A 27,214-nucleotide genomic window follows, 5' to 3' on the forward strand; every position below is an offset into this window, starting at 1 on the left:
GACAGCATTGAAACATTACATGTATTATCCTTCCTGTCAGCAATGCAGAACCCTTTAAAATTTTGCCATGGGCTCAGTCATCCCTAGTTACAGGTTATTCTAAGATTTCCTGACAGCAAATGCTATGTACTGCTATTTTTAGGCTAAACAGATAGAGAGACAAACTGCATAGGAAAACGTCTATATGTTTTAATGCTGGTACAGCTTGTAGATAAAGTGATATTTGTTAATTTTAGGGTATGTTTAAGTCAACCCGAGACCTTAATGGCACTGAGGAGTCTAGTCATGCCAATATTAGCATCAGTGATAGTTTAGCAGCCAATTAGCTGAGAGCAGCAGCTGCAGATACAAAATTTCCGCAGCAACTCAGCGTTGCTATGGTATCGGGACAGCTGATCCGAAGATCAGCTGTCCTGCGATCTCTGTCACCGCTACTATTGCAACAGTGAAACTTTATTCGTCTGAGTATGACTTGGCTATGCTGGTGCGCATTCGTGATGTGTGGTTCACACATGTGCGTTAAAACCCCGATGACCGGCGGAGGGAGACGAACAAGGGTAAAGGTACCGAATCCCAGGGATTCTTCTTCGCAGGACTCCTTCCCAGAGTAATGAGCAGGAAATCCAGAACGGATGTCAAATTCCCAAAATTATGTATTTTCAGAGTTTGATGAATGAGGTTCCCATACTAAGAGCCTACACAGGGCAAGGAGAATGCTTGCCGACTCTTACTTTCTACTTTCCCAGAGAGTGCCAGCGGAGAGAAGCAGATGATCATTGAAAGGAGGGGGCTGGACCCTTCTCATTATTAGTCCCAGCCCACTGGAGGCATAATGCCGCAAATAGAGGGGATTCTGAGGAAGGGGCGGGGTCAAGATGATGCGTTTCTCAGATATCCCATCACTGTGTACTTAGGGCCCCGATTCTGATTTGGAAGTAAAGGGAAAAAAAGCATGTAACTGTGCACCTGAGCAATACCATACTGCACTGCAGGTGGGGCAGACGTAACATGTGCAGAGAGCGTTAGATTTAGGGGGAATGTGTCCAAACTGAAATATAAATGTAAACATAAAGCTGTCTAACATTTGTGGGCTACATGCAAAAGCAGCCAGTATTTACCCTGCACAGAAAACATATAACTGTATTTTGCTCCCCTTGCATGGCAACATGGTTTATCCCAGACACAAAGTTACTTGCCCTTAGTCCCACCCATTTAAACAGCAAGTGGGTGAGACACGGGAGGTTCGCCTACTCTCCTTGGAGACTGTGAGACGGCCTGAAAATGTGTGAGTCTCCCGTCCATTCCATAAGAGTAGGTAATTATGCCATGGATGCAGTCTGGTTGTGTGACAGTGGGGTATATTTACTAAGATTCGTAATTTTCGGAAAAAGGTCAAAGTTCAATCACGAATGACATCGACAGTGTAAATTTGCAACTTTTTGAATTGATTACGACTAATTTACTAAGCTGCCGTATTTTGCCTTTTCGGGTTTTCCGATGTCGATGTCATTCGTTTTTTTTTTTCTGTTTTTTACGGCAGTGATTAGCAAAACACTGCCGACTTTTTCAAAATGAATCTCGGCCGGATCTGTGTGATCCGTGCTGGGGTTCATATTTTTGTTTTTTTTTAAATAAACACTGTAAAACTTAAAAAAAAATTGCGTGGGGTCCCCCCTCCTAAGCATAACCAGCCTCGGGCTCTTTGAGCCGATCCTGGTTGCAGAAATATGGGGAAAAAATTGACAGGGGTTCCCCCATATTTAAGCAACCAGCATCGGGCTCTGCGCCTGGTCCTGGTTCCAAAAATACGGGGGAAAAAAGAGTAGGGGTCCCCCGTATTTTTAAAACCAGCACCGGGCTCCACTAGCTGGACAGATAATGCCACAGCCGGGGGGTCACTTTTATATAGTGCCCTGCGGCCGTGGCATCAAATATCCAACTAGTCACCCCTGGCCGGGGTACCCTGGGGGAGTGGGGACCCCTTCAATCAAGGGGTCCCCCCCCCCAGCCACCCAAGGGCCAGGGGTGAAGCCCGAGGCTGTCCCCCCCATCCAATTGGCTGCAGATGGGGGGCTGATAGCCTTTTGTGAAAATGAAAAGATATTGTTTTTAGTGGCAGTACTACAAGGCCCAGCAAGCCTCCCCCGCATGCTGGTACTTGGAGAACCACAAGTACCAGCATGCGGCGGAAAAACGGGTCCGCTGGTACCTGTAGTACTACTACTAAAAAAATACCCAAAAAAAGACAATACACACACACCTTGAAAGTAAAGTTTTATTACATACATCCACACAAACATACATACATACTTACCTTATGTTCACACGAGGGTCGGTCCTCTTCTCCAGTAGAATCCAAGGGGTACCTGTTGAATAAATTCTACTCACCAGATCCAGGGTCCCAGGCTCCTCGGAGAATCCTTTTGTAATCCACGTACTTGATTAAAAAAAAAAAACGGACACCCGAGCCACGCACTTAAAGGGGACCCATGTTTGCACATGGGCCCCCTTTCCCCGAATGCCAGAAACCCACTCTGACTGATGTCTAAGTGGGTTTCTTCAGCCAATCAGGGAGCGCCACGTTGTAGCACCCTCCTGATCGGCTGTGTGCTCCTGTACTGACTGACAGGCAGCACGCGGCAGTGTTACAATGTAGCGCCTATGCGCTCCATTGTAACCAATGGTGGGAACTTTCTGCTCAGCGGTGAGGTCACTTTCGGTCAACCGCAGGGCAGAAAGTTCCCACCATTGGTTACAATGGAGCGCATAGGCGCTACATTGTAACACTGCCGCGTGCTGCCTGTCAGTCAGTACAGGAGCACACAGCCGATCAGGAGGGTGCTACAACGTGGCGCTCCCTGATTGGCTGAAGAAACCCACTTAGACATCAGTCAGAGTGGGTTTCTGGCATTCGGGGAAAGGGGGCCCATGTGCAAACATGGGTCCCCTTTCAGTGCGTGGCTCGGGTGTCCGTTTTTTTTTTTTAATCAAGTACGTGGATTACAAAAGGATTCTCCGAGGAGCCTGGGACCCTGGATCTGGTGAGTAGAATTTATTCAACAGGTACCCCTTGGATTCTACTGGAGAAGAGGACCGACCCTCGTGTGAACATAAGGTAAGTATGTATGTATGTTTGTGTGGATGTATGTAATAAATCTTTACTTTCAAGGTGTGTGTGTCTTGTCTTTTTTTGGGTATTTTTTTAGTAGTAGTACTACAGGTACCAGCGGGCCCGTTTTTCCGTCGCATGCTGGTACTTGTGGTTCTCCAAGTACCAGCATGCGGGGGAGGCTTGCTGGGCCTTGTAGTACTGCTACTAAAAACAATATCTTGTCATTTTCACAAAAGGCTATCAGCCCCCCATCTGCAGCCAATTGGATGGGGGGGACAGCCTCGGGCTTCACCCCTGGCCCTTGGGTGGCTGGGGGGGGACCCCTTGATTGAAGGGGTCCCCACTCCCCCAGGGTACCCCGGCCAGGGGTGACTAGTTGGATTTTTGATGCCACGGCCGCAGGGCACTATATAAAAGTGACCCCCGGCTGTGGCATTATCTGTCCAGCTAGTGGAGCCCGGTGCTGGTTTTAAAAATACGGGGGACCCCTACTCTTTTTGTCCCCCGTATTTTTGGAACCAGGACCAGGCGCAGAGCCCGATGCTGGTTGCTTAAATATGGGGGAACCCCTGTCAATTTTTTCCCCATATTTCTGCAACCAGGATCGGCTCAAAGAGCCCGAGGCTGGTTATGCTTAGGAGGGGGGACCCCACGCAATTTTTTTTAAGAAAATAACCACTTTCCCACCCCTTCCCACTGATATACATGCACGGATCTCATGGATCCCTGCATGCCTATACAATCACGGATTAAAAAAGCAGGTCTGTTTTTTTTTAGCACTTTTTTACGAGTTGTAATTTTTCACGGCAGTGTTTGGTTTTTTTTGCTTTGCACTTCTTAGTAAATTACCGAGATTCATAGTTAAACAGCCGCGTTTTGACCGATGGTGTATTCATTCGTAATTTTTTTGTTGGACTTCCAAAAAATTACGAATGCCCTCATCACTGCCGTGATTATTGCTTAGTAAATTACCGAGATGACACTTTGATGAAAAAACGGCATCTCGGTCAAAATCGGGACCTTAGTAAATATACCCCAGTGTTGCATTTAATACTAATGCACTTACCCTTCCAGTCACTGGCATGCTACATTCTGTTTATGTTGTAGTAAAAAATGAGTTATAATAACCTGCATGTAATGTTAGAACAAAGGTGGTCATTCCGAGTTGATCGCTCGCTAGCAGTTTTTAGCAGCCGTGCAAACGCTATGCCGCCGCCCACTGGGAGTGTATTTTAGCTTAGCAGAAGTGCGACCGGTTGTATCGCAGAGTGGCTACAAAACTTTTTTGTGTAGTTTCAGAGTAGCTCAAAACATACTCAGCGCTTGCGATCACTTCAGACTATTCTGTTCCGGATTTGACGTCACAAACCTGCCCAGCGTTCGCCCAGCCAAGCCTGCATTTTTCCTGGCACGTCTGCGTTTTTCCGCACACTCCCTGAAAACGGTCAGTTGACACCCAGAAACGCCCACTTCATGTCAATCACTCTGCGGCAAGCAGTGCGACTGAAATGCATCGCTAGACCCTATGCAAAACTACATCGGTCATTGTGCCCGTACGTTGCGCGTGTGCATTGCGCCGCATACGCAGAACTGACGTTTTTTAGCCTTACCGCTGTGCTGCGAACAAATGCAGCTTGCGATCAACTCGGGATGACCCCCAAATTTCTTTATTAAACCACCAAAGTCACTGATCTGGATCAATAAACTGCCCTGTTAGCAGCAGTGTATGCAGCAGGTATGGTTACCAGGTCACTCCATTACAAACATAAAAATATTAAATACACTCTTGCTGTATATTTGAGTATTATCTTATTCCTCTTTAGGATCTTGCCTATAATGATGATCTAAGGCCCTCATTCCGAGTTGTTCGCTCGTTAGCTGCTTTTAGCAGCTTGCACACGCTAAGCCGCCGCCCTCTGGGAGTGTATCTTAGCTTTGCAGAATTGCGAACGAAAGATTTGCAGAATTGCGAAAAGAAATTTCTTTGCAGTTTCTGAGTAGCTCGACACTTACTCTGCCACTGCGATCAGTTCAGTCAGTTTCGTTCCTGGTTTGACGTCACAAACACACCCAGCGTTCGCCCAGACACTCCCCCGTTTCTCCAGCCACTCCCGCGTTTTTCCCAGAAACGGCTGCGTTTTTCCGCACACACCCATAAAACGGCCAGTTTCCGCCCAGAAACACCCACTTCCTGTCAATCACACTCCGATCACCAGAACGAAGAAATTTCTTTGTTAAGCCGTGAGTAAAATACCAAACTTTTTTGCAAATTTACTTGGCGCAGACGCACTGCGAACATTGCGCATGCGCAGTTTGCGACTAATCGCTCCGTTGCGAAAAAAACTAACAAGCGAACAACTCGGAATGAGGGCCTAAGTCTGGCTTTATGATTTTTAAAACCAGCAGACGCCCCCTGTATGAAGCCACACCCCTATTGCCACCCGGGGCGCAAAAAGCCCCTGAACCGGCCCTGCCCGCAGATCCTTTGACAATTATTTTGCTTTCCCCATGACTCAGAATCCAGACACGTCAGTGCAGCCCTAGATGAAAGATGCAAGGGTCTTTCAGGAGTCCAGAAACTCACTGAGCTTATATACACACACACACACACACACACACACACACACTGATTACAAGCAAACAGATCACAGGTGAGGATGGTTACCTTTAGTAGCCATTCAAACCCGTTTGTGTCAACTTGTGTGCATGTTATCAGGCCAAAATCTGTAAACTTTTGATCAGGGTCATTTGGGTAGTTTCTATTGTCATTATGATTTAAAAAGAGTAAACACAGTTGTTTGACAATAAATGGCTTTACCCAACCACTAACCATGAGTGAAAGAAAAGTTTGTGAGTTATCATTCATATTCTCTGACAAATGGCCAGAAAGTCACAAATTCTGCTAGGGTATGTAAACTTATGAGCACAACTGGACATACAAGGCTATTAACCAAACTGCACCAACATACATCTCTTCACTCATCTCAAAATATCTCCCTACCCGACCTTTCCGCTCTGTACAAGATCTGCGTCTCCCATCCACACGTCTTACATGTTCATACTCAAAATTACAGGACTTTGGGGGTCATTCTGACCTGTTCGCTCGCTGCGTTTTAACGCAGCACATCGAACGGGTCCCTACTGCGCATGCGCCGGCACCGTAGTGCGCCAGCGCATGCCAGACGGCCGAAGGCCATAGCAGGGATATGATCGCCTCTGCCTGATTGACAGATAGAGGCAATCGCTGGGCGGAACGATGGCGTTTAGCCGCCGTTTCGTGGGTTTGGTCCGGCCAACGCAGGCGTGCCCGGACCAAACGGGGGGCATGCTGCAGCGGCTGCGTGATGTCACACGCAGCCGCTGCGGGCCGGGGAGCGATGAGTAGCTCCCGGCCAGCACGCTAAAGCTGCGCTGGCCAAAAGCTACTCTTGAAGTGCAAAGGCATCGCCGCTGTGCAATGCCTTTGCACTTCTGTGAGGGGGGGCCGGGCTGACATGCGGGGCGTCGCCCGCATGTCAGTGAAGAAGATTGTAGCTGTGCTAAATTTAGCACAGCTACGATCAACTCGGAATGACCCACTTTATCCGGGCTTCACCCACTCTGTGGAATGCCCTCCCACGCACAATAAGACTTGCCTCTAGTCTCCAAACCTTTAAACGTTCCCTGAAAACTCACCTCTTCAGACAAGCCTATCAAATTCCAGACCCACCCACATAACCTTCAATGCTTCCCTATCCAATTACAGCCTCTCTGTACAGTATACATGACATCACATATCTTCTCTTTCTTTACTCTCACACCCTCCTGACACTTGGCCAACATTGCTGGGTGATCATATCATACAACCCATTAAGAACCTAGCAATCTGGTGTACCATTAAGCTTGCGACCAGGGCCTTCCTACCTCTATGTCTGTCTGTTTTTACCCAGTTTTGTTCTATTACTGTTGTTCCCCAGTTTTGTTCTATTACTGTTGTTGTAATTGTAAAGCGCAACGGAATATGCTGCGCTATATAAGAAACTGCTAATAAATAAATAAATAATTGTGAATACTATAATATGCACATGAAGTTCAATGATGCCTCCTGCAATCTAATGGCAGTATTATTTTATAGTAACATAGTAACATAGTTGATGAGGTTGAAAAAAGACAAAATGTCCATTGAGTTCAACCTGTATTATAAAATTGTATTTCATTTAAATGCTATATCCTTGGATATTTATTTCAGTTAAGAATTGATCTAATCCATTTTTAAACTTATTGACCGAGTCCACCATTACTACCTTCTCTGGCAGAGAATTCCAAATCCTTACTGCCCTTTGTCAGGCTCCAGAGCCTTACCTCCGGCGGGTGCTCCCACGGGTTACCGTCCCGCTGGTTGGCGCGGCTGCGGTGGCTGGGAGCTGCTGGCGGCAGGTCCTTCTCGACGGATGTGCGGCTGCCAAGGGCCGGGGGCCGAGGGTCTGGAGAGCCTGGCGCTGCGGCGGGGATCGCTGCGGTAAGGTCCTCTAGTGGTGACACAGTATAGTGTGTCAGAGACAGAAGCTGGCTAAAGCTGTGTGCTAACAGCTAAGTATGTCTCCTGTGCTGGGGGCAGCCATGTTGGAGACCAGAGAATTACCAATGAACTTCCCAATCTGTGTCCAGCCAATCCTGCGTGTTCTCCCTTTACAAAAGGGGGCTGACTCAGAGGGAGAGTGCCAGTGCTTCAAGTTACCTCCTTGTGAAAGGTTCTCCAGCTCTGTGCTCCCAGGTTACTTCTGGTTCCCTGGTCCTGGTTGCTCTCATCCATCAGTTACCTAAACGCTGCTGCAGTCCTGCTAAGTCCGTTGCCACTCGTGGAAGCGCTCACGTGGTCCCAGGTCGTAGAGGAGCTCCAGGTGCTAATGGCGGTTCCCGCAGACGTCTTCATTTCGTCAAAGTCCAAGATCTTCAGCCTCGTCTTTCAATCACAAACCACAGTCTTCATTTCTTCAAAGTACAAGTTCTTCAGCCTCGTCTTTCAATCACAAACCACAGTCTTAATTTCTTCAAAGTCCAAGTACTACAGCCTCGTCTTTTAATCGTAAAACACAGTCTTCAGTTCTTCTTTACCGGAGTTCTTCAGCTTCACTCTTCAAGTCATTTAACCACAGACTCTAATTCTTTCAGTTTCTTCAATTTCTCCAATATTCGTGTACAGCCTGATTATTCATTAAAACTGCAGTTATCTTTCTACGAAGTCCTCCTTTTCTTTACGCCCTCCGGCCAACGTTAACACTTAGTTTGGCTTCCACCCCATGAGAAGGAATTACATTCAGCCACCTCTTTTACTCTCCTCACAGGTAGCTGTCCCTTCAGCCAAAACTCGGTTGTCGGAACCCCAACTTACACCAAGCGTGACACCCTTACTGAGAAGAACCCTTTCTTCCGTTGTGTATTAAATTTTTTCTCCACCTGTCCTGTATAGAGATTTTTTGATAAACAAATTGTCTGATAAATCCTTGTATTGTCCCGCGCCTCCACCCCCCTGCCTCAGGCCGTGAACATCTCAGCTTTGCTTGCATACTGCCATCAGGCTACCTCCCACTTGCCTGCACCTCTTGTCATCTGTCTGTCGCCCCTCCCCAATAGATTGTTAGCTCTTCAGAGCAGGGCCCTCTTTCCTCTTGTTATCAATTCCGCCCTCGTCTCAACACATTTCACTCACAGCTCTCCCCTACTCAATGACCATCTTTATCCTGCTAGTAAAGGTTCATCTCCATCTATGGCCACCAGCCTCTAGTAGTACGATGATCACTCCCTCAATACTTACATCTTAGCTGTATTATGTCTTGAGAATGTGTGGTGTTCTGTTACCTGTACTCTATTTCTGTTATTTATTTACTGTAATGCAATGTTTTGTCCCCTGTACTGTCCTTTGTACGGCGCTGCGAAACACATGTGGCGCCTTATAAATAAAATGTAATAATAATAATAATAATATTTATAAATATTAATAATGTCCCCTCTCAGTCGCCTCTTTTCTAGTGTAATCATTTCTAACCTTGTCTTTCCTCACAATCCAGTGCCTCTAACCCCTTAACCAGTCTGGTAGCTCGCCTCTGAACCCTTTCGAGTTCCAAGATATCTTTCCTATAGTGTGGTGCCCAGAACTGTACACAATATTCAAGGTGTGGCCGCACCAATGATTTATACAGTGGCAGGATTACACTATCATCCCTTGTCTCCATTCCTCGTTTTATGCATGCTAACACCTTATTTGCTTTGTTGCTGCATTTTGACACTGCGTACTGCTACTAAGGAGTCTATTCAATTAGTGCCGGTATTTCCGACAGTCAATTTGCATTCGACCTGTTCAATGCAAGTGCCGTTTTTCCGACTGTCGGAAAAACCGGCACTTGTTGAAAACCACATGGATCGGCGAGTTACTCGCCGACCCAAGTGTTTCTGTCAGAAGCGCGGCTGTTTCCGACAGTTTAAGGGTAATGCAGATTCCACTTGTTAACACGTCGAATCTGCATTGTCGGAATGCTGGCCATTTGCGGCCAGCATTGAATACTGAACTGTCGGATCCGACATGAATTGAATACACTCCATAGCCTACTATCGCTGAGCACACCCATGTATTTTATAGGCTGCCTGATTGTTCTAAGTCCCAAAAGGCATAAATTTACATTTTTCTATATTGAACCTCATTCTCCATTTGTCTGCCCAAACCTCCAGTTTAGAGAAGTCATTCCGTAGAGACTTAACATCCTTGTCTGGATTATTCTACACAGTTTAGTATCGTCTGCGAAAATTGACACTGTGCTTTCCAGGCCCACTTCTATGTCATTAATAAATATGTTAAACAGCAATGACCTGGGTACTGACCCCTGCGGTATTCCACTGAGCACCGAGGCCCATTCAGAGAACATCCTATTAACCACCACTTGCTGTTCCCTGTTGTACAGCCAATTACTCACCCAAGTACAAATGGGTGTGGTATGGAAGGTCGACCACTATTGGGCACAGGTTACTATTCCCAATCGTAGTCCACGTTGATCGTTAAGTATTATTATTATTATTATTACTACCAGTTATTTATATAGCGCACACACATTCCGCAGCGCTTTACAGAGAAAATTTAGCCGTTCACATCAATCCCTGCCTCAGTGGCGCTTGCAGTCTATATTCCCCATCACATGTACACACAGAAACATTCACGCACACTAGGGTTAATTTTTGTTGGAAGCCAATTAAGCTACCAGAATATTTTTGGATTGTGGGAGGAAACCGGAGTACCCGGAGGAAACCCACACAAGAACGGGGAGAATATACAAACTCCACACAGTTATGGCCATGGTGCCCATGACCTCAGTGCTGTGAGGCAGTAATGCTCACCATTACACCATCCGTACTGCCCAAACAATAAAAGTTCAAAAAAAGATAAAAATTGTGAACAACTCATGACGACCTTTTGACCTGTCGACCTAGAACACGTCGACCTAGAGACCCTATCGACCTAGTTACTGTCGACCAATAGTGGTCGACCTAGAATTGTCGACCTAGAGACCGGATACCAGTACAAATAGTGTTTCCTACACCAAGCTCTCTTAATTTGAAAACAAAGGCCTTAGCAAAGTCCAAAAAGACCACATCCACTGCTTTACCCTGATCAGTATTATCGCTCACTTTCTTGTAGAAGCTAATTAAGGAGGTCATTCAGATCTGACCGCTGGGCTGCGTTTTTTGCTGTCCTGCGTTCATATAGTCGCCGCCTACAGTGGGTGTGTATTTTCGCCATGCAAGTGTGCGATGCTATGTATACGCCAAGCTGCTAAAATTCTGTGTGTGCAGTCTCTGCGCAGACCAGGAGGACTTACTCTTCCAGTGCAATAGAATCAGGCTGATCGGGGCCGGAGCTGACGTCAGACACCCTCCCTGAAAACGCTGCGGAATGCCTGCTGTTTCCCGAACACTCCCAGTAAACGGTCAGTTACCATCCACAAACGGCTTCTTCCTGTCAATCACCTTGCGAACGCCCATGCGAACGGATTTTTCGCACCATTCTGTCACTGACCGGCAATACCAGTTGTTGTTGTCCGACGCGTGTAAGTATTGCGGTGCATACACATGCGCTGTTATGACCTGATTGCCGCTGTGCAAAAACGCACAGCAACGATCAGATGTGAATAACCCCCTAAGTTAGTTTGACATGACCTGTCCCTCACAAAACCATGCTGATTCCTATTAATAACCTTGGAGATATCCAAGTAATCTAGTATGCTATCCCTTATTATACCTTCCAATATTTTCCCCACTATAGATGTCAAACTTACTGGTCTATAGTTAGTGGGATGAGTTTTAATTCCCTTTTTAAATATTGGTACTACCTCTGCTATACGCCAGTCCTTCGGTATCATTCCTGATGTAATTGACTCACAGAAAATCAAATATAGGGGCCTCGATAGCTCGGAGTTAAGTGCCATAAGAACCCTGGGGTGAAGTTCATCTGGCCCAGGAGATTTATTTTTCTTAATTTTACTTACTCTCTCTCATACTACTTCCTTGTTTAACCAAGTACTTAGCAACGGGTCGTTTTCATAGCTTATGTTGTGCACTACTCCCGCCAACCGGTCCTCTCTAGTGAATACTGATTAAAAGAATTTGTTCAATAAATCTGCTTTTTCCCTATCATCATTAATCAAGACATCCAACTCACCCTTTAACCACTTCAGTGGTATGCCCGGAAATCTTCCGGGGCCAGCTGCACTGCCGGTGGTGGCCACCCCGGAAGATTTCCGGGCTACGTCACTGATTTCCTGGGGACCACCAGCGCTGATCGCATGGTGCCCGGGAATCAGCATAAACTATTACAGTGTTAAGTCCGCCCCCCGTACTCCTATTGGACGGAGGGCGTGCGTAACATTGTAATGGCTTATACTGATTCCTGGGCGCCGCTATGCAGTCGGGAATCAGCGCTGATGCTGGTGATCCCTGTGGGCAATCCACGCCTGCACTACCCCCCCTTGCACTCACCCCCCCTGCACACACCCAGTGTGGGGTTTTTTCCCACCTCTGAAGGGGTTAATGGTCCAATAGTCTCCTTTTTTAACCTTTTACCGTTTATATACTTCAAAAACTTTTTGGGGTTTGTTTTACTCTCCTTGGCAATTTGTTTTTTTTTTGTTTTCTATTTTAGCTGCTCTGATTTATTTTTTTGCATTCTTTGTTACATTCCTTGTAGTACTGGAATGATTCCGCCTTCCTGTCAGCCTTAAATGCTTTCAAAGCACGCCTCTTTTTATCCATTTGTTCCTTGACCTTCTTACTAAGCCACATCGATTTGAATTTACTACTCCTGCTTTTGTTGCCCTTGGGAATGAACAAATGAGTGTACTTATTGAGCATAGTTGTAAAAACATCCCACATTTCAGCCGTATTCTTACCATGAAACAAAATTTCCCAACTGATGTCCTTTATTGCTTGTTTCAGCATGCTGAAATTAACTTTTCCAAAGTTAAAAGACTTACGGGTATATTCAATTGCGGTTGAATTCATGAAATTGTCGAAAAGCGGGGCATTTTCGACAAAAAAAAACTGTCGAATTGGATTCAACAATTCAATACAGTACTTTTCGACAAAAAAAATGCTGTTTCATTTTCGACTTTTTGCAATTCGACTTTTTGCAATTCGACATGTCTGCAATGTTAAAAATGCGGCTTTTCGACAAAAGTATATTCAATTGAAGAATGTCGATTCGACAACAGTGCTTTTCGACAGTCATTTCGCTTCATTTTTCTGTCATGAGCTGATAAAAAAAATTAATAAAATGTATTTTTTGGTGCTCTTTTGATTGCTAATAGCATATCTATTTATATTTGAAGGGATTATCTACTTGGTTTGTCTATTTATGACCCACAAGTATTATTTAATCTATTTTTTAAAAGAATATTTTTACAAGCGGTTTACAACATCCTATTTTTTTACTGACTACAATAATGGAGAGATCAGTGCATGTTTATCAGAGTGAAGGAGTGTGAAATGGTGTAAATCAGAAAAAAAAATTGCGAGGGGTCCCCCCTCCTAAGCATAACCAGCCTCGGGCTCTTTGAGCCGGTCCTGGTTGTAAAAATACGGGGGGGAAATTGACAGGGGTTCCCCCCTAATTTTAACAACCAGCACCGGGCTCTGTGCCTGGTCCTGGTGTAAAAAATACGGGGGACAAAAGACGCAGGGGTCCCCTGTATTTTTAACACCAGCACCGGGCATCACTAGTCAGAGAGATAATGCCTCAGCCGGGGGACACTTTTATATAGGTCCCTGCGGCCCTGGCATTAAATCCCCAACTAGTCACCCCTGGCCGGGGTACCCTGGAGGAGTGGAGACCCCTTAAATCAAGGGGTCCCCCCCCCTCCAGCCACCCAAGGGCCAGGGGTGAAGCCCGAGGCTGTCCCCCCCCCCCCCCCCATCCAAGGGCGGCGGATGGGGGCTGATAGCCTTTTGTGTCAAAAATAGGATTTTAATACCTACCGGTAAATCCTTTTCTCTTAGTCCGTAGAGGATGCCGGGGATGCTTCAAGAACCATGGGGTATAGACGGGATCCGCAGGAGACATGGGCACTTTAAGACTTTAAATGGGTGTGAACTGGCTCCTCCCTCTATGCCCCTCCTCCAGACTCCAGTTATAGGAACTGTGCCCAGGGAGACGGACATTTCGAGGAAAAGGATTTATGGTTAAACTAAGGGTGAGATACATACCAGCTCACACCACAAATACGCCGTACAACATGGCATTAGCAAAAAGTCCAGTCAACGGCATGAACAAAATCAGCAACAGGCTGACCATAACTGAAACACAACCTTTGTGTAACACAAGCAATAACTATTAAACAAGTACTGCAGATAGTGTCCGCACAGGGACGGGTGCCCAGCATCCTCTACGGACTAAGAGAAAAGGATTTACCGGTAGGTATTAAAATCCTATTTTCTCATACGTTCTAGAGGATGCTGGGGATGCTTCAAGAACCATGGGGCTTATACCAAAGCTCTAGAACGGGCGGGAGAGTGCGGATGACTCTGCAGCACCAATTAACCATACATGAGGTCCTCCTCAGCCAGGGTATCAAACTTGTAAAACTTTGCAAAGGTGTTTGAACCCGTCCAAGTAGCAGCTCGGCAAAGCTGTAATGCCGAGACCCCTCGGGCAGCCACCCAGGATGAGCCCACCTTCCTGGTAGAATGGGCCTGCACCGATTTCGGTGACGGCAATCCTGCCGTAGAATGAGCCTGCTGAATCGTATTACATATCCAGCGTGCAATAGTCTGCTTGGAAGCAGGAGCCCCAATCTTCTTGGGAGCCCGCAGGACAAACAGAGCCTCTGTTTTCCTAATTTGCGCCGTTCTGGCGACATAGATTTTCAAAGCTCTGACCACATCGAGAGACTTCGATTCCGCCAAGGCGTCAGTAGCCACTGGCACCACAATAGGCTGGTTCAGGTGAAACGATGAAACCACTTTTGGTAGAAATTGCTGACGAGTTCTCAATTCCGCTCTATCTGCATGGAAGATCAAACAGGGGCTTTTGTGAGACAAAGCAGCCAATTCAGACACCCGCCTTGCGGATGCCAAGGCCAACAGCATGACCACTTACCAAGTAAGGAATTTCAACTCAACCTTACGCAAAGGTTCAAACCAATGAGATTGCAGGAACTGCAAAACCACATTAAGCTTCCATGGTGCCACTGGGGGCACAAAGGGAGGTTGGATGTGCAGCACGCCCTTCACGAAGGTCTGAACTTCTGGAAGTGAGGCCAATTCTTTCTGAAAGAAAATAGATAAGGCCGAAATTTGTACTTTAATGGAGCCTAACTTTAGGCCCGCATCCACACCTGCTTGCAAAAAATGGAGCAAACGCCCCAGCTGAAATTCTTCCGTAGGAGCCTTCTTGGATTCACACCAAGACACATATTTTCTTCAAATACGGTGGTAATGCTTCGCCGTTACTTCTTTTCTAGCCTGAACTAGAGTGGGAATGACTTCCCTGGGAATACCCTTTCGGGCTAGCTTTTGGCGTTCAACCGCCATGCCGTCAAACGTAGCCCCCGTAAACCTTGATACACGCACGTTTCTTTGATAAAGCCCCTGTGGGAGGAGCGAAACGCGTCAGAAGCTTTACGTTTGGACCCCTGCTGGAATTGGACCCGTACTTTTCATCAGCTGCATATTTCATTTGCTGTTTGAAATATTATCGGGAGGAGAGAAGCCGCTCATCGGTGCCCGCAAACGGCACGTAGAGATGTGGACTCGTGGAGCATTAAAGTCGAGCAGGACGAGTTATAGCAGGTGCCAGCGCAGGTGCCGGTTTCCCCATAGCCAGAGATCATCTTAGCAAACATCGGGACTTCTCCCTGCTGACAACATTTGCTCAAACCTCACGTAAGATTCCGTTTAGAGCGGCTCTCATATAGTATATTGTGCTGCGCTGGATGGTCATTTTCAAAGGAACTGTGATACAAAGTGACTATTCATGGATAATCAACTAATTTACGGGTTCTACTAGCAGCTGCATTTGATTTATATTTGACTTTCATATACGGATTTAGTCATTTGCCTATAGAGTTAGTTCATACACTTCTGTGCACAGAATATGCTCAAGTCCACCTCCTTATAGCGGAAAGTATATATGCCCGTTATTTTAGATTCAAAGATTTTCAAAGTATTAAGACCGGTCTTGTTTTATAATCTGTGATTATTCATGTATTAATAAATAATTTTAATTTAATATAGGAGTTGGTATTATTGTCAGCCATATCATATATATTTTTAGTATAGCGCAAGAGAGTAAAAGTTGGAGTTCAATGACAATCCTGAACAGCAAACCTCAGATAAGCCTAATGTGGAGGATATATGGGGACGTGTAAGTAGGCATCTTTTATGTCGCCTGACACCATAAAATCCCCCTCCTCCAGACGGGAGATCACTGCTCGGAGAGATTCCATCTTGAATTTAAATTTTTTAAGATAGAAATTGAGGGATTTTTGGTTCAGAATCGGTCTGACTGAGCCATCCAGCTTCGGGACTATGAACAGGCTCGAATAAAAGCCTTCCCCCTGTTGCGACTGGGGTACCGTGACAATGACTTGATTTTGACACAGCTTTAGTATCGCAGCGCAAACTACCTCTCTTTCTGGAAGAGAAGCTGGCAAGGCCGATTTGAAAAATTGGTGAGGGGGCACGTCTTGAAACTCCAATTTGTAACCTTGGGTTACTATTTCTAATACCCAAGGATCCAGGACCGAGCGAACCCAGACCTAACTGAAGAGTTGGAGACGTGCTCCCACCGGTGCGGACTCCCGCAGAGGAGCCCCAGCGTCATGCGGTGGATTTGGTAGAAGCCGGGGAGAACTTCTGCTCTTGGGAACTTGCCACAGCCTGTGACCTTTTTCCCCTTCCTCTCGTAGCAAGGAAGGAAGACCCTCGTCCTTTTTTGTATTTATTGGGCAGAAAGGACTGCATCTGATAGTGGGGCGTTTTCTTTTGTTGTGCAGGAACTTAAGGTAGGAACGATGACTTACCCGCGGTAGCCGTAGATACCAGGTCAGTGAGGCCGTCACCAAACAAGACACTACTTTTGAACGGCAGAGACTCCATAGTCTTTTTAGAGTCAGCATCAGCATTCCATTGATGAATCCACAATGCTCTCCTAGCCGAGACTGCCATGGCATTGGCCCTTGATCCCAAAAGGCCAATATCCCTTGCAGCTTCCTTTAGATAGGCTGCAGCGTCCCTGATATGACCCAGTGTCAAAAGCACGCTATCCCTGTCTAGGGAATCCATATCAGATGACAAGTTATCCGCCCACTTTTCAATGGCGCTACTCATCCATGCCGATGCCACGGCAGGCCTGAGCAGCGCACCTGTAGTGACATAAATGGATTTTAGTTTATTTTCCTGCTTACGATCCGCCGGATCCTTTAGGGCTGCCGTATCAGGAGACGAAAGTGCCACCTTTTTGGACAGACGCGATAGAGCTTTGTCCACCATGGGGGGTTGACTCCCACTTTTCCCTGTCCCCAGAGGGGAACGGATATGCCACCGGAATTCTCTTGGGAACCTGTGACTTCTTGTCAGGATTTTCCCAAGCTTTTTCAAAAAGAGCGTTCAGTTCATGAGAGGGAGGAAACGTCACCTCAGGTTTCTTTCCCTTAAACATGCAGACCCTAGTATCAGTAACAGCAGGGTCTTCCGTGATATGTAATACGTATTTTATCGCCAAAATCATGTACTGAATGCTCTTAGCCAGTTTAGGATTCAACCTGGCATCACTATAGTCGACACTGGAATCAGAGTCCGTGTCGGTATCTGTATCCGCTATCTGGGTAAACGAACGCTTCTGTGACCCCAAGGGGGTCTGAACCCGCGACAATGCATCCTCCATGGATTTTCTCCATGTCTGGTTCTGAGACTCAGATTTATTTAATCTTTTATTCAACCGAACCACATTTGCATTCAAAACACTCAACATGTTTACCCAATCAGCCGTCGGCGGTGCTGACACAGTCACTCCCACAGTTTTTTCTGTCCCCACACCAGACTCCTCCTGGGAAGAGCACTCTGCCTCAGACATGTCGACACGCGCGTACCGACACCCGCAACCACACTGGGCTATAGGGGACAGACCCACAGCAAAGTCTGTTAGAGAAACACAGAGGGAGTGTGCCAGCTCACAACCCAGCGCCTATCCCGGTACTGAAACGATTAAATAATGCCTCAGCCCTGTTAGCGCTTTTAATATTAATAAAACAGCACCAAAATTACTGTGTCCCCCCCAGTGTAGGAGGTCAGGACCAGCGTCTCTGCAGCTCTGTGAAGAGAAAATGGCGCTGGCTGGAGCTGTGTGGGCTAAGCCACGCCCCCTCAACGGGGCGCTTCAGTCTCGCTATTTTTTAAATCTTTATACTGGCAGGGGTCCGGTTTTAGTGCCCAGGCACTGTAAACCACTTTTGCCAGTCTTATAATGGAGGTTCATGCTGCCCAGGGCGCCCCCCCCCCCTGCGCCCTGCACCCTGTAGTGCCGCTGTGTGTGTGGGAGCATGGCGCGCAGCGCGACCGCTGCGCGGTACCTCAAAGACCCTGAAGTCTTCTGCAGTCACTGAAGTCTTCTGTTCTTTTTCTACTCACCCGTCTTCTGACTTCTGGCTCTGCAAGGGGGGTGACGGCAGGCTCTGGGAACGAGCATCTAGGCGTACCTTGCGATCAGACCCTCTGGAGCTAATGGTGTCCAGTAGCCTAAGAAGCAGAGCCTTTAAACTCACAGAAGTAGGCCTGCCTCTCTCCCCTCAGTCCCACGAAGCAGGGAGCCTGTAGCCAGCAGGTCTCCCGGAAAATAATAAACCTAACATAAGTCTTTTTCTGAGAAACTCTGGAGAGCTCCTCAGTGTGCATCCAGTCTCACTGGGCACAGAATCTAACTGGAGTCTGGAGGAGGGGCATAGAGGGAGGAGCCAGTTCACACCCATTTAAAGTCTTAAAGTGCCCATGTCTCCTGCGGATCCCGTCTATACCCCATGGTTCTTGAAGCATCCCCAGCATCCGCTAGGACGTATGAGAAAAAAGAATATTGTTTTTTTGCAGCAGAACCACAAGTCCCTGCAAGCCTCCCCCGTAAGCTGGTACTTGGAGAACCACAAGTACCAGCATGCTGGGGGAAACGGGCCCGCTGGTACCTGTAGTTCTACTACAAAAAAATACCCAAATAAAAACAAAATACACACACACCGTGAAAGTACAATTTTATTAAACATACATGCACACTTACATACACACATACTTACCTATGTTGACACGAAGCAGTCGGTCCTCTTCTCCAGTAGAATCCAGGGGTACCTGTATATAAAATTATACTCACATACAATCCAGTGTAGATCGGTCCTCTTCTTAAGTTTGTAATCCAGGGATTTAGTAAAATAAAAAAAACGAAAAACCCGAACCACACACTGAAAGGAGTCCCATGTTTACACATGGGACCCCTTTCCCCGACTGGCGGGAGCCCCCGTGACTGCTGTCAAAGAGGGTCCCTTCAGCCAATCAGGGAGCGCCACGTCATGGCACTCTCCTGATTGGCTGTGCGCACCTGAGCTGTCAGTCAGGCTGCGCACTGTAGATACAATGTAGCGCATAGGCGCTACATTGTATCCAATGGTGGGAACTTTGCGGTCTGCGGTAGACCGCGAGGTTAAGTGGGGCCAACCACGAGTGACCCCACTTAACCTCGCGGTCTACCGCAGACCGCAAAGTTCCCACCATTGGATACTATGGAGCGCCTCTGCGCTACATTGTATCTACAGTGCGCCGCCTGACTGACAGTTCAGGCGCACACAGCCAATCAGGAGAGTGCCATGACGTGGAGCTCCCTGATTGGCTGAAGGGACCCTCTTTGACAGCAGTCACGGGGGATCCCGCCAGTCGGGGAAAGGGGATCCATGTGTAAACACGGGACTCCTTTCAGTGCGTGGTTCGGGTTTTTTGTTTTTTTATTTTACCAAGTCCCTGGATTACAAATTTTTAGAAGAGGACCGATCTACACTGGATTGTATGTGAGTATAATTTTATTTACAGGTACCCCTGGATTCTACTGGAGAAGAGGACCGAATGCTTCGTGTCAACATAGGTAAGTATGTGTGTATGTAAGTGTGCATGTATGTTTAATAAAATTGTACTTTCACGGTGTGTGTGTGTTTTGTTTTTATTTGGGTTTTTTTGTAGTAGAACTACAGGTACCAGCGGGCCCGTTTCCCCCGCGCATGCTGGTACTTGTGGTTCTCCAAGTACCAGCTTGCGGGGGAGGCTTGCTGGGACTTGTGGTTCTGCTGCAAAAAAACAATATTCTTTTTTTGACACAAAAGGCTATCAGCCCCCCATCCGCCACCCTTGGATGGGGAGGACAGCCTCGGGCTTCACCCCTGGCCCTTGGGTGGCTGAAGGGGGGGACCCCTTGATTTAAGGGGTCCCCACTCCTCCAGGGTATCCCGGCCAGGGGTGACTAGTTGGGGATTTAATGCCAGGGCCGCAGGGACCTATATAAAAGTGTCCCCCAGCTGTGGCATTATCTCTCTGACTAGTGGAGCCCGGTGCTCGTGTTAAAAATACGGGTGATCCCTACGTCTTTTGTCCCCCGTATTTTTTACACCAGGACCAGGTGCAGAGCCGGTGCTGGTTGTTAAAATATGGGGGAACCCCTGTCAATTTTCCCCCCGTATTTTTACAACCAGGACCGGCTCAAAGAGCCCAAGGCTGGTTATGTTTAGGAGGGGGGACTCCACGCATTTTTTTCCAGGATTTATTCAACACTTTTGTGATGTCCATGAAGTCGAATCCAGGCCGCCCACTATTCGTCAATTGGTCCATTTTTCGACAAGGGGACTGTCGAATCCGTTATTAATTGAATATATTGAATTCTGGTTCCGGGTGGAGGGTTTCGCCTGTCGAATTGTGTCGAATCCAAAAACTGTCGAATTCACGCCGGAATTCGACCGCAATTGAATATACCCCTTAGTTGGACCCTTATAGCGTTGTTTTTGAAAACTGATATCGAATGTGATCATATTATGATCGCTATTTCCCAAGGTCTCCCCTACTTTAGTATTTGATATTATCTCCACATATTTTTTTCCAGACGCCTCCTGCGGAATTATTTTCACATGGACAAAGACGCAGCAGCGAGACAAATAGCGCTCATTTCTGAATCAGGCCCATAAGCAGGTGAGAAATACGTAGAACAAATGGCTATCAGAATTAGGAGTGTAAACAAATAATAGTAGAATAATACTATTTCCCTAACAATCCTAATTACATTAGCCGATTAGAAAAACACTGACAACTTTTTTTACAAAAACACTGTCATGACTGGCAACACAAAAAATACAGCTCTAAAAGAGATTGCCATCTTGCTAGGAGTAAGTAATAATTGATACGCCAAAGTTACTTTTCTCCGTAATAAGGTGCCCTGGGGTTCTGAAATATTCATATCAGTATATATCTTCACACACTAGAAAGAAGTCAACACAGAAACGTGGGAACAGGACCAATTATGGTGCGGAATACAGTAGTTGGGCTGGAATGAAACATATTTCCCTGTGTGGGATGTTCATTAAAGTGTCATCTACACACAGCGGGGGACTGTGGTGGTGTAAAATGACCATCGGACGTTATTTCCTCCTGAGATCATAGGCTCATACTTAGATTTTACATTTATTGGATGTTTCTCCTACCACAGTAGAGGGAAAGATACTCGGCCCAGCCTTGGACAGTGATAAATTGCATGGCGATAAAGTACCAGCCAATCAGATCCTGTCAGTTTTCAAACACAGCCTGTAACATGGCAGTTAGGAGCGGATTGGCTGGTACTTTATCACCGTGAAATGTATCACTCTCCAAGGCTTGATAAATTTGGGCCTCAGATACATATTTGTTTTTCTCATGCACCAAAGGGGAAATTGCATACATACATGGAAAATCCCACCAGGCAGAAAGTTTCCATATAAACTAAAGGCTCCCTCTACGGAATGTAGTTGGGATCCCGGCGATCGGGATTCTGGATACTGTAGATTAACACAGTGGAGCCATAAATGTTATGATAAATTGGAAAAAGTGTGGAATGTCAGGTTTGATTGATGATTAACCGATGTAAGGTTAAAGTTAGTAGGAACCCCCCATTTTCCACTGGTTTTGGATGTTGCATGACAAGTACTCAATTATTAGGAGCAGTCAAGTTTCATTTTATATGTACACTTATAACCCTAAAATAAAGTCATTTCATGTATTTTTTAAATGCACGGTAGGCCAGCAAAACACCTGGCAATCATTACACGTACAGAAAGACGGGACATCCCTACCGGTGAGCAGGTGCACCAACAGCTGTGATGGGCCCAGGTAATCTGAGGGGGCGTGGTCAATGCAGGAAAGTATGGCCCCTTCTTTAAAGTTACTGTGTGGCCCAAAACTGGACGGGAAGGGGGAGGGGGACGCCGGTGAGCAGCAAGGGGGGGAGCGGGCACGACTGCTGGAGGGGAAGGGAGGGCGGCAGGTGCAATTTCTTACCCCATCGCACGTCAAGTAGGGTGAGAGAAGACACTGCTGCAGCTCCCTCTCTCCCTAGCGCAGCACACAGCAACGTGTGTGCTTGCTGGAGAGAGAGGCTGCAGCAGTGCTCGGCTCCAAACATTGAGAAGGAAAGGGGGGTTGGCAGTGGGATCCAGGTTCCACCAACAGGCCCAGGCCCCGGTAAAGAGTACCTGCTCTCCCCCCCTCTCGGCGCCACTGCTAGTGAGAAATTACTTATTTAGGCACTCCATACCAGCCAGCTGTCCCAATCCAGGCAAGACAGTCCCAGTTTGAAGGCTTTGTCCCGATCAGAGCAGATGGATGACCCCACTGAGGCACATTTGACCAGCGCATTCCACTGAATAACAGGTGAAAAGCAGATCGCTATAAAAACAAGCCGCCTTGTAGGATAAATCTTCCAAACACCATTATAATAATGACTAAACACTATCTGCAAGCCACGGAAAGAGAAATAAGGTATTTGTGCTATTATTTGGCCGCGATTACTCACTCGGAATACCTTTATTAAGGAAGCAGCCAGGATAATCCAGCCGGCCGTTTGGGGGTATACTGCAAAAAATACATTTCTTACACAATGAACTGATATTTGCCAAAGGCAGCAGGAAACGTTCCTGCGTTATTAGAAAGAAGGAATGTAAAATAGGATAAAACTGGCAATGCATAACGAAATAATCCGCAAGCCTCTGTGACAGGAGTGTAATGGAAGCCGGACAGTTTTAGAACAATCTTCCCAGCGCTTCATTTCTTAAGTCGAAATAGTTTCATTTCTCCTTTAACTGGACCCAGAAATTACCAGCTTCGTGTGAGGCCAGATATAGATATAATCTACCTCTGTTCTTTGCACATTATACTTGCATTATAGAGCAGCTGTAGATAGAAGATGATGGGGAAGAATGAGTCATAAGACTGTAATGTAAATAAGCTCTCTCTACACCTGTCTTGCTGTTTCCTAATAGGAATGGAGCAATTATACTATATTATCAGTTGCAAGAGAAATGTGTTTCATATGATTGTAATACTATATCATAAATGCTATTACTGGTGCTAATCGGTGCAATATCAAGTTCCTTATAAACACACTTGGGGGGGAACATATATCGGAATACATAAGATATCCCAGCTTACATAAGATATCACATGACCGACAGCAGTCTCCCAACTGTGAAGATCCAGACATCAGAGGAGGTAGGTATTTCTACCCCCCTCCACCTGTCCCCTAACCCTCTGGGGGGTGGCGATTAGGGCTACCCCCCCCCCCCCCCCAGGGGTGTCGGTTATGGCTAACCCCCCCTAGTGCCCATCCCTAACCCTCCCCTCCCGGGCCCTACCCCTACTTCTGAACCCCAATACTCACCTTCGGCATCCCAGGTGTTGCTGATCAGGCACCGGTGTCCTGAGTGGTGTAGGGATTCCAGGTCAACACATCCCGATATATCAAACCTTCAAAAGAGGACAAGTGGAGGAGTTGCCTATAGCAACCAATTAGAGTCTACCTATTATTTTATAGCATGTGCTAGATGAATGATAGGCAGAATCTGATTGGTTGATCTCCCTATTATTGATCACAATCTCCTACCAAACTGAAGATTTCAGAAAGCTGTTTTCTGGAGAAACAGGGATAGGAGTGAAGGGTAGATGTTATTATGGGAGGCATTCATTTTGCCGGCTGTCTGGATCCCGGCTGTCAGGATACCGGCGCTGGAATCCCAACAACCGGTGAAATACCGGCGGTTGGAAACCCCACTCAACTGGTGGTCCATGCCACCACCCGAGGGGGAATATAATCCTGTGGTGACTGACGGTCGCCACCGGGCCTGAAGCGAGGCAATCTAAGCGAGCCGGCAAGGGGACCCGCTGCATTTGCCAACGGTATTCCGCCAGTTAGTGATGACTGCCCCGGAGTTTAATGTCTTTATTAAGGTGCATGCTGGATAAATAAATAAATTATATTATTTAGGTGATCAGATTCCAGGTATTATCTTCTAGAAGGTGCTAGATAAATGAGAAGTAGAATCTGATTGGTTGCTATGGGCAACATCCTATCTTAACTAGAAATCCCATCTTAGTAAATTTACCCCATTGTCTGTCCCAGGTCCACGAGATCTAGTTGGTTAGTATCAAGTAGAGAACTCCTGACCAAAACCATCAATATAAACTGTCTGCTATATCCACACCCAGCACAAACCCTACCATGGATAGGGGCTGATTCACACCCAGGTTTTCCAAATGCTTGATATTAGCGCAGTATGGCCAGCGCATGAGGTGGGCATAATTAGCATGTAACAATGCGGAGCATTGGAGCAAGTCCAGGGGTATACACTAAAGTGCGGGTTTATAGTAGTGGAGATGTCGCCCATAGCAACCAATCAGATTCTAGCTATTATCTTCTAAAACATGATAGCTAAATAAGTGGAAATTGGTTAGTTGCTATGGCCAATATTTCCATTTCCTAAACCTCCACTTCAGTAAATATACCCCCTGGGATCAGGGAGAGCGAGAGGACCCTACCACTGGTCCTGGACATATAAGTATATATTGGTCTACTTATACACTTGACGGTGTATGCAGGTGCGTAACTAGAACTAAGAAGGACCCATAGCAAAATCTTGAAAGGCCACCCCCCCCTTCCCGTCATTGTCACCACTACGCCCCTTGGGAGAGCAGGTGAGAGAGAGTGAGGGGAGTGGGAGAGAGACGAGTGTGTCAGGGAAAGAGAGAGGAGCAAGAAAGAAAGAGAGGGAGAGAGAAGGGTCAGGGAGAGAGAGAATTTTTCATGGAAATACAGGGAATAAGAGAGATAAAGGAGCAACAGAGGGGGTGTCAGGAAGAAAGAGAAAAAAAGGGGTGAGAGGGGAAGAGAGAGAGAGGGCATCAGAGAGAGAGAGAGAGAGAGAGAGATGATGTCATAGGGAGAAAGAGTGTCAGGGAGGGAGTGTGAAAGAGAGGGTCAGTCAGGGAGAGCGAGACACACTATCAGGGAGGGTGAGACAGTGCCAGGGAGAGAGACAGTGTCAGGGGGAGAGAGAGACAGTGTCAGGGAGAGAGGGAGGGAGAGACAGTGCCAGGCAGAGAGAGAGGGAGGGAAAGACAGTGTCAGGGAGAGAGACAGTATCAGAGAGAGAGAGAGAGAGGGAAGAAAGAGACAGTGCCAGGGAGAGAGTGTTAGGGATGGATGGATGGATGGATGGATGGATGGATGGATGGATGGATGGATGGACAGAGAGACAGTGTCAGGAAAGAGAGATGGAGGGGTAGACAGAAAGTGTCAGGGGGAGAGGGAGAGACAGTGTCAGGAGGAGAGAGTGGGAGAGATACAGATGGGTCCACGGTTATCTTGGCTTCTTTGCTGCGCCTAGGCACAACATGATTTATTAGCATAAACCCTTCATCTATTGTTCTCAGCTGCAATACAATACAGAGAGAACAATACAGCAGGGGATTAAGTCATTACAGCAGGGGATTAAGTTGAATTGGCCAGTCTCAGTTAATCCTATTAAAGGTCAAGATAAATGTGGGGGATCAGTACTAAATCCCGCTGGACGGGATCCCGGCGGTCGAAATACCGACGCCGGAATCCCGACCACACAATCCCGACAGGGGTGGCGAGCGGAACGCGGCCCCTTGCGGGCTCGCTTCGCTCGGCACACTATTATATTCTCCCTCTATGGGTGTCGTGGACACCCACTGAGGGAGAATATGTCGGGATTGTGCTGGTCGGGATTCCGGCGTCGGTATTTCGACCGCCAGGATCCCGTCCAGCGGGATCTTGACCGCTTCCCAAATGTGGACCCATCTGCAGTGTCAGGGAGGAAGAGAAGAAGGGAGAGAGACAGTGTCATGGAGACAATGTTAGGAAGGGAGTGAGGGAGAGACAGACAGTGTCAGGGAGAGAGAGGGCAGCAAAATCTACAAAAAAATTTCACCTAAATTGCGTCTATAAATGTAAAAGTGAAATATACAGTAAAACACTGATAGTAAGTTACTGTATACTCATCGTGTTTGCATATTACATCTCGGGGCAACTGACAAATGCTGAAGACTGATAAAATATGGTTAGAGAGTTTGAACTTGTACTGCAATATAACAGAATTACTAAGGGATATACCTACAAAAATGCTGTAGCATGCAGTTCCAGGTGTGTATTGTGCGACCGGCGGTCAGGAGAACTATCTTAGCACCTCTGATAACGGATTTACTGTACCTCCTCCCAGAGGCATCAGTAGGCTACACAGCCCCTATATTGGCATGGCCCCACTGCCTCCTCACTGACAGCAGCAGCCTCTGGATTTTTGGATCAACTTTATCAATAAATTCAGAATCAATACAATAATCATTATGTATCGGTATTCTATTGTTGTCACTGATGCTCTCTGTATTCTATTGTTGTCACTGTGATGAGCTATATTATATGCAGTGCCGTAACTAGGCATTTTAGCGCTGTGTGCAAGAAACAACATTGGCGCCTTCCCACCCACCATGCAAGATAGGGGCAGTGTGCGCCGTAGGCGCGCCAAAAATATATAGGGGCGTGGCTTCATGGGGAAGGGGCGTGGCCACAAAATAATAGCAATTCATACTACGGTGCACAGTAGTCTCCATTATTCAAATTACGCTGCACAGTAGCGCCACTACACCAGGTAGAGCCCCTTTTTTACACATTACGGCAGACAGCGTCCCCCTTTTTTACACATTACAGCAGACAGCGTCCCCTTTTTTAACATTACGGCAGACAGCGTCCCCTTTTTACACATTACAGCAGACAGCGTCCCCGTTTTTACACATTACGGTAGACGGTGTCCCCCTTTTTACACATTGCGGCAGCCAGTCCCCCTTTTTACACATTGCGGCAGCCAGGCCCCCTTTTTACATATTACGGCAGACGGTGTCCCCCTTTTTACACATTGCGGCAGCCAGTCCCCCTTTTTACACATTACGGCAGCCAGTCCCCCTTTTTACACATTACGGCAGCCAGTCCCCCTTTTTACACATTGCGGAAGGCAGTCCCCATTTTCA

The 27,214-nt window shown here is 46.8% G+C and overlaps 1 protein-coding gene and 1 long non-coding RNA gene across 3 annotated transcripts in view; one reads left to right on the forward strand and one right to left on the reverse strand.

Moving 5' to 3' along the window:
- LOC135056727 (uncharacterized) overlaps nt 1-20,833 on the forward strand; it is a 57,028-nt gene extending 36,195 nt beyond the window's left edge. Inside the window, exon 3 of the long non-coding RNA XR_010244055.1 lies at nt 20,754-20,833. This is a non-coding gene — a long non-coding RNA (uncharacterized LOC135056727). The remainder of the gene's footprint in view (nt 1-20,753) is intronic.
- The window catches only part of FANK1 (fibronectin type III and ankyrin repeat domains 1), a 196,009-nt gene that overhangs the window by 128,668 nt on the left and 40,127 nt on the right, over nt 1-27,214 (reverse strand). The gene's annotated exons all lie outside the window — the stretch shown is intronic.

Source organism: Pseudophryne corroboree, chromosome 3 (assembly GCF_028390025.1).
Source record: "Pseudophryne corroboree isolate aPseCor3 chromosome 3, aPseCor3.hap2, whole genome shotgun sequence".
In the NCBI taxonomy this organism is placed as follows: Eukaryota; Metazoa; Chordata; class Amphibia; order Anura; family Myobatrachidae; genus Pseudophryne; species Pseudophryne corroboree.